The 10,829-nt window shown below is 38.6% G+C and overlaps 1 protein-coding gene and 1 long non-coding RNA gene across 6 annotated transcripts in view; one reads left to right on the top strand and one right to left on the bottom strand.

The window, feature by feature from the left end:
* The window catches only part of Gm40080, a 36,486-nt gene extending 25,689 nt beyond the window's left edge, over positions 1-10,797 (top strand). For both annotated transcript variants that reach the window (XR_003954508.1, XR_003954507.1), the window contains 2 exons: positions 1,372-1,548; positions 10,693-10,797. This is a non-coding gene — a long non-coding RNA (predicted gene, 40080). The remainder of the gene's footprint in view (positions 1-1,371; positions 1,549-10,692) is intronic.
* The window catches only part of Fbxw7 (F-box and WD-40 domain protein 7), a 164,209-nt gene that overhangs the window by 126,429 nt on the left and 26,951 nt on the right, over positions 1-10,829 (bottom strand). The gene's annotated exons all lie outside the window — the stretch shown is intronic.

Below are 10,829 nucleotides of genomic sequence, written 5' to 3'. Positions count from 1 at the left end.
AGGGTGGGCAGGTTGGAACATACCTGCATTCTAGCGCTTAAAGCAGAAGGACTTCAACTTCAAGGCCAGCCTGGGCTACACAGTAAAACTCTGCCTCAAAAAAAAAAAAAAAAAAAAAAAAAACAGCAAAAAGGGACTGAAGAGTAAGGAGTCAGTATAGAAGCCTAAGAGAAAGGAATTTATCATATGAATAAGGTTATTTTTATTGAAGAATATAAATGCATGCACGGGTATTTGTTGTTTATATCTTTATAACATTTGACCTTCAAAAATCTTAAGTGGAAATTTCAAGCATCTTTGCCGCCCACTCCCAGTCATTCAACTATTTTTATAATCACTAGATAAATCATCCATACCAGAAAATACACACATATCTTAGCTGTCCAACAAATAAATATACCCTGTAACGCATGCACGCGCACACATATACCAGTCAGACACTGAACATTTGTATCACTTTAGCAAACATATCCAGTCAACTATCCACCACTAGCATAGTTAAACTCAAAGGCAGTCAGTGGTCATAATTTTTACTTTTTATCGTAGAGTAGCTCTGTCTTATCTAAAACTTAATATAAGAGAAATTATAGAATTCTGTATCCAGGTTCTTCTGCTGAGTGTGTCTGTGCTATTCATCTATGTCTCTTTTTACACTGGGAGTTCCTTTTTATTAATGAGTAGCATTCCACTGCAGGAAACTCCAGCCATTAGCTACTGAAAGATATTTGGGTTGTTTCCAGTAGTCAGATATTCTGAATAAATCTAGTACGCCTTCCTTTCAAAGAGCTTCCTATGAATGAGTGTTTACATTTCTCTTTGGAATACATAGGAGGACAATGTCCAGTAGTAGTACATGTTTCAATTTGTAAGAGGCTGCCAGAGGTGTCATCTAAAAGGGTCCTGGGGTATCTTCCCAAGGAAATCTCTGTTGTGAGTCCTTGGAATTTTAGCCCTTCTGGCTATTTTTTGATGGCTATCTTGCAGGCTAAACTTTCACCTCCCTAATGACTGACATGAGTATCTTTTTCTACATTAAAAATATAGTACATGTAGAGCATAAGGCCAGAATAGTTATAAGAAAGAGAGAGAGACAGACAAGACAGACAGTGAAGCCCCATGAGAATAGGCTGAGACAGTAGGCTAAAGGTGAAATTATGTGAGTGAGGACTGCTAACTCAGATTTAGACTTGTTTTGTCTGATCTACTTCTAAGATAGCTGCATGGAGTCATGATATTGCGAATGCCTGGAAAGAGAAAAAAAAAAATCAGGAGAGAATAGTCTAGAACCAAGAATCAAGCAAATTTAATTTTTTTAATAACTAAATTGAAGGAAAAAGCTAAGTGAAAATAACTTTAACTTTGGCTTAACAGTGAAGAATGACGCAGAGCAGCAGAGCATGCCCGGCTGTGGAGAGGAAGGGAGCCTATCCCAGTAAGAAGGAAGACACTAAGGAACACCACGGAGTCCTGTCTTCCCTAGAAAGTGAGAACAAAACCTTCTGTAGAAAGAGACATTGTGGGAGCCTACAGAGCCCAAATGACTGAATGGTAGGTACTGGGGCCAAGGGAAGCAGTCAACAGAAGAAGCACTGCATCAGGCAGCCAAGCTATGCCAACATCTACTTGTTGATGCCCATGAATTTATAGCAGTTTCTATAATCTTAAACTTACAAAAATATACCCAAGTACACATTTATAATCTAAAGTTTAGATGCATACATACATACACACACACATGTATGTACATATATACACATGTGTATATGTGTACCCATTGGGGTGGCTTTCTACTGCAGCATTTAAGTAGTATAAAAGTAAAGAAAACAAGTTAAAATAGGAAAGGGAAACAGAGCAAGCTAACGCACAGAAAGTACAGTAGCTACAGTGGCAGCAACTAACCTGGCTTCCTTGAAAGACACAGTGATTAACTAGGTGTAACAATCTTTTTTTTTAAATAAATAAAATCTTAAATCTTATTTTTTATATATATGACAAGTACACTGTAGCTGTCTTCAGAGACTCCAGAAAAAGGCATCAGATCCCATTACAGATGGTTGTGAGCCACCATGTGGTTGCTGGAAATTGAACTCTTAACCTCTGAGCCATCTCTCCAGCCCCTAGGAGTAACAATCATTAACATAATTTCCAGGCCAACCAGAATAGGCTGCAGAGGAGGGGAAAAAAAAAAATCACAGAAAGTAAAACCCAGAACACTAGCTAGTCATCCATGCAAGTACTAAGCCAAGAAGAGTTACTATAGGGCTGGAAATGCAGTTGTACTAGTATCTTTCTAGAATTTAAAGAAATTTCCAGAAAGGCAGTAGGTGGCAGCCCATAGACGGCCAATCCCAGGGATCAGACGCTTCTGAATGCCTTCTGGGAATTACTTAATTCTAGTAGCCATTTAGATGGTAAGGTATGATGATACTTCTACTGATGAAGGAAACAGCATGAAGTATAAAGTGGTTTATCAAGTTATTCTCTTAAGCCATGTTATAACAAAGTATAAGACAACTCACACATCAAGAAGGATTCAGGTTACCGTAAGCATCCAAACAGAGTAGTTTCAGTTACAGTAGTTTCAGTTACAGAAATATATTAAATACTGAGTACATTTCCAGTTCTGAATAGCCTCCCTCAGAAGCCCCATTAAGAAGGGATATGTGTGTGTGTGTGTGTGCGTGTATATATATATATATATATATATATATATATATATATATATATATATACACACATATATATATATCAAAGCCATTCTTATAAATTAATCTTTCAGCTGACATGAAAGTGATCTTCACATGTCAGTACAACTAACAAGACTACAAAGGAACAAAGTGTCTACCCTATAAGAGGTTGCTTGTTGGAACTAGATATTTAACCTTTATAAGGACTATAGTTAAGACTTTTTGGTCCTTAAAAATCAAATCTACCTCTCTTCCACACACTAGCATAAAAATGACCAAGAACAAGGAAGGGCTTCAATGTTGTTAGTACAAGAAAAATTAAAAGGAACAGACTTGGGCAGCATTAATGCAGCATTTGCTAATTATAGGCTTATCAACAGAGGATACCCGAAAGAACCTATTTTTTGAATTAAAAGTTTTGGGGGGGACAAAAATGGGGAGGTGGAACTAGAAATGGGGCATGGTGGCAACACCTATAATTCCAGCACTTTGGAGGCAAAGGCAAGTGGATGTCTGAGCTTGAGGCCAGCCTAGTCTATACAGCAAGTTCTGGGCCAGCCAGAGCTACAGTAACAAGAGTAAATCTAAAGATTATGTCTATGAAAGCCATCAACTGTACCAGAAGACATTTAAAAGTACATAAAGGAACAGATGACTGTTACCGCACTGAAAACTGTAAATTCAGTGAGGTTCCAATCATAATTCCAAGAGTTGTTAGAAATTGCTTGATATTAGATTATTTTGGAAGGATGTTTGAAACTTGATAAGCTGACCTGAAAGTTTCAGAGAAGGTTCACTTTATTAAATTTCAAAGACACATTAGAACTGTTCTCATTTAACAGTGTGATTCTGACATGAAGGAAGACAAACCAAATCAGCCCAGAGAATAGAAACAACACAAATAAAACTCACGGTCTTAACAGGCTTTTTCCACCACTAAAAATACATGGCAGAAATCATTTTAAAGAGGGATTCCCTCTGACTTGGGGCAGGAGGACGTGACACAGGAGAGAAACTCTTATCATGGTGTCATATCAGTGGTCAGGAAACAGAAAGACAGGATGTCTGTCTATGCCAACAGGCTTCCCACAGTACCTCCACCCTCAGGTTTCCGCCCCCTTCTTGCTGGAGTTGGGTGAAGTGCAACTCTAGAGATCTAGCCCAAGGCTGCACATGCTATGCTAACACTCTACCACTGGAGTACATTCTCAATCCCCAAAATTTGAAAACAGGGCTCTTCTGTGTAGGCCAAAAGCACCTTTAACTCCTGACCTCCGGAGTACTGGGATTACAGCTGTGTACACCTGATTTTCGTTCCCACATTCACTTTATCTGCCTCTCAGTCTCTGAATGGTACAGTCCACAGTCAGGGCAGCTCTGCCCTCAGTTAATCCACTCTGGAAAGAAACACCCAGAAGTGCTTGTTACTGAGGTCCTAGGCTTGGCTCAATCTATCAGGCTGACACTCAACATCAACTATAGATACAAGCAACAAACTAAAACACTAACAGAACTGAGTGTAACAAAGATTAGAAAAGTAATTGTAATGCTTAGTTCTCAAAACACTAATGCACAAACTATAAAAAGTGCCAGAAATCAATATAAAGGGAAAATACAAAAAGTAAATGTAGAGCATACGAAGAAAAGATTCAAAGAACAGGATATCAGAGTGATGAAAGATGCTCAACTTCACTAGAAATTAAAGTAATAAATAAATTTTACATCAAACTCACACAGGCCAACTGGAGGCCACTAGATAAAAATTAAGGGAAACAGGGTGGGAGGTATCAAGCTGTAACTTTTGGACCCCAAAGCAATACCTGAACCTAGATCCTCTGAGCCCCTACTTTCTGGTGCCTATCGCAAATCAACTCACACACTTGATTACGATACCATGTGCGAGCATTACGCACCACTTGCCAAAGACAAAAAAGCCTAGTTATCTCTCAGCAAAACTGACTCTTACTCAACATGCAAAGGTAACAGAGGCAGTAAGAAATGAACTAAGTTTTTTATGTCAATTGGAATGCATCTATAAAGCAATGAAATGTAAAACTGTTCAGGTCATTTTATGAACATCTCAGACATAGAAAAACAAGAGTGGAATGGCCAAAGGACCTTAGGCCACCGGGTACCTAGTAACAAAGGAAGACGAGCTGAGAAGGAAAGAACTTGAAAGGAAGAAGAGCCCCTACAGGTCAGGAAGAGACTGGAGGAGGATCATCAGTTCAGAGCATCAGATGAGGGATGCAAAGGAGGACAAAGGTTGTTAATGGCTCCTTAACCCTGACTTGGGCACAAGAGGTATGTTTAGTACCTTCTGGATTTCTACAGTGTGTCTGATTTACTTCATTATTTATAGAGTTATAATGGTATTTAAAATAGTAAGCTTGCTGAGGATGAATACCAAATCCAAAAGTTACAATGAAAGGAACTTGGAGACAAACAGGTTTTTGTCAAGGCAAAAATCACAAACCATTACAAAGACAGTAAGTAATTCAGATGGCGAGGCCATGACCTCCTAATGAGAGCAGATCTGAGTCTCTGTAAGGAAGAAGGAAATTGGACATCCTGGACAGGGTGCTAAGGTGAATCAAATGTAGCTAGCTTGTTATCTCAGCTCACTCGGCCTGGCTTCACTGTGATTTTTCAGGTGACCTTGAATCTAAACAGTGCATTCTGCCTGGTAATGCAAGAGACAGAAAAGCCTGTTAGCAGCTCACTGGGAGCTTATCACTAGTGTGCCACTAAGATGCATACAGAAAGAAAAAGCAACACTTCACACCTAGACAACTTCGGCTGGCATTCAGGGAAAAAAAGTGCCAGCTGGAGGAAAGGTTTCCTAACTACAGTGGAACTGAAGCTGAGGAGGTGAAGGACAAACATCAAAACAATCCAAAGGTGCAAAACACACACCAAGCAAGAAAAATGGTGTCAAAATGTAAACCTCTGGGGAAGGAAAACTGTGAAAGATGTGCTTGGCAATTTTTAAGTCTCAGAAAAATAAAATATTTACAAAAATCTATAAAACCAGGATCTAAGTTGCAAAAAAGAACTTGTTAAAACATGTAAGTAACTCTCAGAGAAAGCATCCACTCACAGGCTGTACAGCAGAAAAACAGCAAAGTCATCAAATGATCCCCATAACAGCACTCTAGTACCACAAAAGCCCAGGGAGCAGGACAAGGTCACTGGCCCCTCCGCACTGCTGCCCCACAAGCTCAGGGTCTCAAGCCTCAAACTACATGAAGCAGCCATTCCAATCAAGAGCTGTTAGCTTGCACTTCTCTTTGGGATTTGTATCTTATGCATCCATGTAATGCACAGTGCCTAGACCACATGCCTGTATCTTATTGCAAAGGATTCTGTGAATTATAGCCCAGTATGATAGTATCCCAATACCAATAAGCAATCTGAAATAAACAATCAAAAACATGACCCAACACACACAATTATTTTTAACAATAAACTCTAAACAAAATTCTCAAGATGACAAACTCTAAGACTTGTATAAATCTTCTGCTCCTCACAAAAACGTTAAAAAACCAGTCCCACCAGCTGCTACAGCAGCTCCAATAGCAGAAATTCTAGGTGATGACCGTTGCCTGGCTTTTCTATAACCTACAGACTAAATTACAAAAGGGGAGTAGGAATGAAAAGAATGAGGGAAAATGTATTAGCACATAAGCATATAAGAAGGAACTTAGTCATCCCTCTAGCAGATACCCAGAGGCCAAGAAAAGGGTCACAAACTCAAGGAAACCCTGTGTAACTTAGATACTACCTTGAAATACAATCTAAAAAAGTAGCAGGGCTACTTGTCTATCGTGCTCAAAGACCTAGGTTCAATCCCCAGCATTAGGAGGGTGGGGCATGGGACAGAACTTAACAGATTCTAATGGGCTGCCCTCCTATTTGAGATCTAGGAATTCTACCATTTTACAGTCATAGCCAAGGAGAATTTATGCAGTGTTTCTTTGACCATCACACTTAGCATGTTTCCTTATGAAATGATGCCTATCTTTCTTACGGAACTGAGAGCATCTAGAATCCTATCAGCCCTTCCTCCAAAGAGGGAAAAGACACCCACAGCAGCAGTCACAGTGCCACAAAGGTTTTTATTCCCACCTAGGTAAATGCAGTATGTTCAAGATCATAAGTGGAATTTTCTGGAGAGTCAGGAAGATAGCTGAATGGTCAACATGATAAATGGACTTCATCAATCCTGTTTTGTTTTAACTTTTTCACTTCCATTAAACTGTACCATGAGTTTCAGTTAGTGCACAGCAATACCAAAATCAAAAGGGCAAATAATTAGAACTATTTGAACTAAAACACTGAAACTAGAATCTCTGTAAGTAAATCACATTAACTCATTCAGCAAAAATACAAAAGCATGTTGTCTATTCGTACGTGGTTTCACCCCTCTTTTTTTCCTCCCCTCCCATGTTTTGAAACAAGTTCTATACATACGTATAAAGTTTTTGCAAGTCTTAAAACACACTACACAATCCTCTTCTTCCCAATCTAAGTAGATGAGGGGGTTGTAGGACATAATCTAAGTAGATGAGGGGGTTGTAGGACATAATCTAAGTAGATGAGGGGTTGTAGGACATAATCTAAGTAGATAAGGGGGTTGTAGGACATAATCTAAGTAGATGAGGGGGTTGTAGGATATAATCTAAGTAGATGAGAGGGTTGTAGGACATAATCTAAGTAGATGAGGGGGTTGTAGGACATAATCTAAGTAGATGAGGGGGTTGTAGGACATAATCTAAGTAGATAAGGGGGTTGTAGGACATAATCTAAGTAGATGAGGGGTTGTAGGACATAATCTAAGTAGATGAGGGGTTGTAGGACATAATCTAAGTAGATGAGGGGTTGTAGGACATAATCTAAGTAGATGAGGGGGTTGTAGGACATAATCTAAGTAGATGAGGGGGTTGTAGGACATAATCTAAGTAGATGAGGGGTTGTAGGACATAATCTAAGTAGATGAGGGTGTTGTAGGATATAATCTAAGTAGATGAGAGGGTTGTAGGACATAATCTAAGTAGATGAGGGGGTTGTAGGATATAATCTAAGTAGATGAGAGGGTTGTAGGACATAATCTAAGTAGATGAGGGGGTTGTAGGATATAATCTAAGTAGATGAGGGGGTTGTAGGACATAATCTAAGTAGATGAGGGGTTGTAGGACATAATCTAAGTAGATGAGGGGGTTGTAGGATATAATCTAAGTAGATGAGGGGTTGTAGGACATAATCTAAGTAGATGAGGGGGTTGTAGGATATAATCTAAGTAGACGAGGGTGTTGTAGGACATAATCTAAGTAGATGAGGGGTTGTAGGACATAATCTAAGTAGATGAGGGTGTTGTAGGATATAATCTAAGTAGATGAGGGTGTTGTAGGACATAATCTAAGTAGATGAGGGGTTGTAGGACATAATCTAAGTAGATGAGGGGTTGTAGGACATAATCTAAGTAGATGAGGGGTTGTAGGACATAATCTAAGTAGATGAGGGTGTTGTAGGACATAATCTAAGTAGATGAGGGTGTTGTAGGACATAATCTAAGTAGACGAGGGTGTTGTAGGACATAATCTAAGTAGATGAGGGTGTTGTAGGACATAATCTTGGCTCCAGTTAGAGGTCTGGAAACATAAGGACTGTGGGAACAACTGCTCACTCTCTTAAGCAAGATTGTATCAGGTCTTCAATAAAGTAGACAAAGATGGGTGTGGTGGGATGAGGCAGGAGGTTCACTAGGAGTTTAAGGCCAATCTGAACTGCATAGTAGGTTCATGAAGACTTATGTGTCAACAATCCCCTATATTTGAGCCACAAGACAGTTCAGCAGGTCAAGGTGCTTGATGAAAAGCCTGATTACCTGAATTTGATCCCCAGGAGGAGGTAAGAACTGATTCTTGGAAGTTATTCTCTGAACTCTATGTATGTGTTCCCAAAATTAAAATGTAATAAAAATTAAACGGTAACAATTTCTTCTATTAAAAGAATGTTATTCCAGCACAGTGAATAGTAGAAGGTCCACAGAGCACATGCAAAGCCCTAGATCCCATCCCAAGTGCCACCAAAGAGAGAACTGATTACAAAGATGATTGTAGTAAACATAATAAAGCCAATTTAGAGCATACATTTTCTTAAAATTAAATCAGACCATCTTTTTCTACTAGGCTATTCCACTCTTGTGCACTTGGTGTTAAGAGCCACTTACTACTCACTAAGTATTAAATTAAGGTGCTCAAATTGAAGAGCCGGTGAATTTATGCCTCTAGAGGGCAGCATTTATCACAGGACAGAGAAGCTTGAATGAAAGAATTCCATTGTCCAAGACACTTAAGAAATACAGGATAAGCAAGCTTTGGTAAACTTCTTTTTCAAGAGATGGCTCAGAACCCTTAGCATATTAATGTGCACTATGAATCTTAATAGGCTATAGTTACAGTATATGGTGTTTCTTCAACTTAATCACAAAACTCTCTTCAGGACCAGTGGTCCTAAAATTATTGTCACAGAATTCATTACACAAACAAACTACTGGACGAATTCTCTCAAAAGAAAAGCTTACAGGATTGCTCAAGTGTCTCCTCCTTTTTTACATGGGCTTATTCCTCTGACTTTAAAGCAATTCTCTGGGCATCACCATGTATTGTGCAAATCCTAACAGTCAGCGGGATAAATGCCAGCAGAAATACTCCTTATTCCTGTGGTCATCAGACATGAAGAACTTAATGCTGCTGGACTTAATCAAAGAAGAGAAAGAAAGTCTGGTGTGGTAACTACTCCAGACACATCTACCTCTAGCTTTAAAAGTACATTACAGAAGACGCAAACTTTAAAAAAAAAAAAAAAAAGTGTATCTACTATTGGGATAATCTTTCTGTGCATTGTGTAAAGGTTGTCTTTGTATTATTCAAATGTACTGAATTCTCATATTGGTATTTTTATTCGATCATCACCTGCCTGAGTATTTTGTAAACATTCTTCTCCGCCACCTTCCAATTGGTTTAATAAAGAGCTGACAGCCTATAGCTGAGACAGGAGAGGAAAGGGGAACTTCCAGGCAGAGATAGTAGCTATGGGAAGAAAAGAGAAGTGAGGGAGTCACTAGCCAGACACTGAGGAAATCAGACTTAGTGAGAGGTAAGGAGCCACATGGCAAATGTAGATTAGAATAAACAGGTTAATTAAATTATATGAGCTAGTTAGAAAGTAACAAGCTAAGGCCTAAGCTTTCATAAATAAATAAATAAATAAATAAATAAATAAATAGTCTCCGTGTCATTATTAAGAGCTGGTGGGTAGAAACAGTCAGATGATAATCTACTCAAAAATCAAAATATTAAACATTTGAGATCTATTAACAATCTTCCCACAATAGAATTTAATGTGTAACTTAAATATTTGTTCTAAACTTGAGACCTTTATACATATACATATATATTGTGAAAAGAGCTATTAAATGAGATTGTTCCTGATTTATCGTCTTTTCTAAAATGTATGTGTGTGTCTGTCTGTCTGTCTGTGTGTACATGCACACACAAACACAAACCACAGCACGTGTATAAAGGTGAGAGGAAAACTCATCTAAGTGAGTTCTCTATCAGATGAGTGACAGGGACAAGGCTGGGTCATCAGACTCAAACTCAGGTCATGAGGCTTGGTGGCAATCACCTTTCCTGCCATCCTGCCAGCTTATTACATAGATTTTTACCCATGAACAATGTTTGAATTATCATTTCTTTTAATCCTTCGTGGCAGTGAAGCATGCTACAAAGAAAATTTTAATACTGAGCAGCTCTTCCCGGGGCTCTTGATTAAAAAGTTCCCTGGTACTTAATATTCCTATGACATAAGCCTTTTCAAAATTATACATAAAAATAGTACTGGTCTTGTCAGTATCCACTAACTATTTCAGTTGAAGTGAATGTTTTTCAACTTTCAATATAAAGTTTAATGTATTTACTGAAAATTTTTTACAATACAGGTTGTGAGGATGCCTATATAAATTACATAAATCTACACAGAAGTGGATGCTCACAGTCAGCTAATGGATGGATCACAGGGCTCCCAATGGAGGAGCTAGAAAAAGAACCCAAGGAGCTAAAGGGATCTGCAACCCTA

This window comes from Mus musculus, chromosome 3 (assembly GCF_000001635.26).
Source record: "Mus musculus strain C57BL/6J chromosome 3, GRCm38.p6 C57BL/6J".
Taxonomy (NCBI): domain Eukaryota; kingdom Metazoa; phylum Chordata; class Mammalia; order Rodentia; family Muridae; genus Mus; species Mus musculus.
This window is presented reverse-complemented; position numbering and strand designations above follow the sequence as displayed.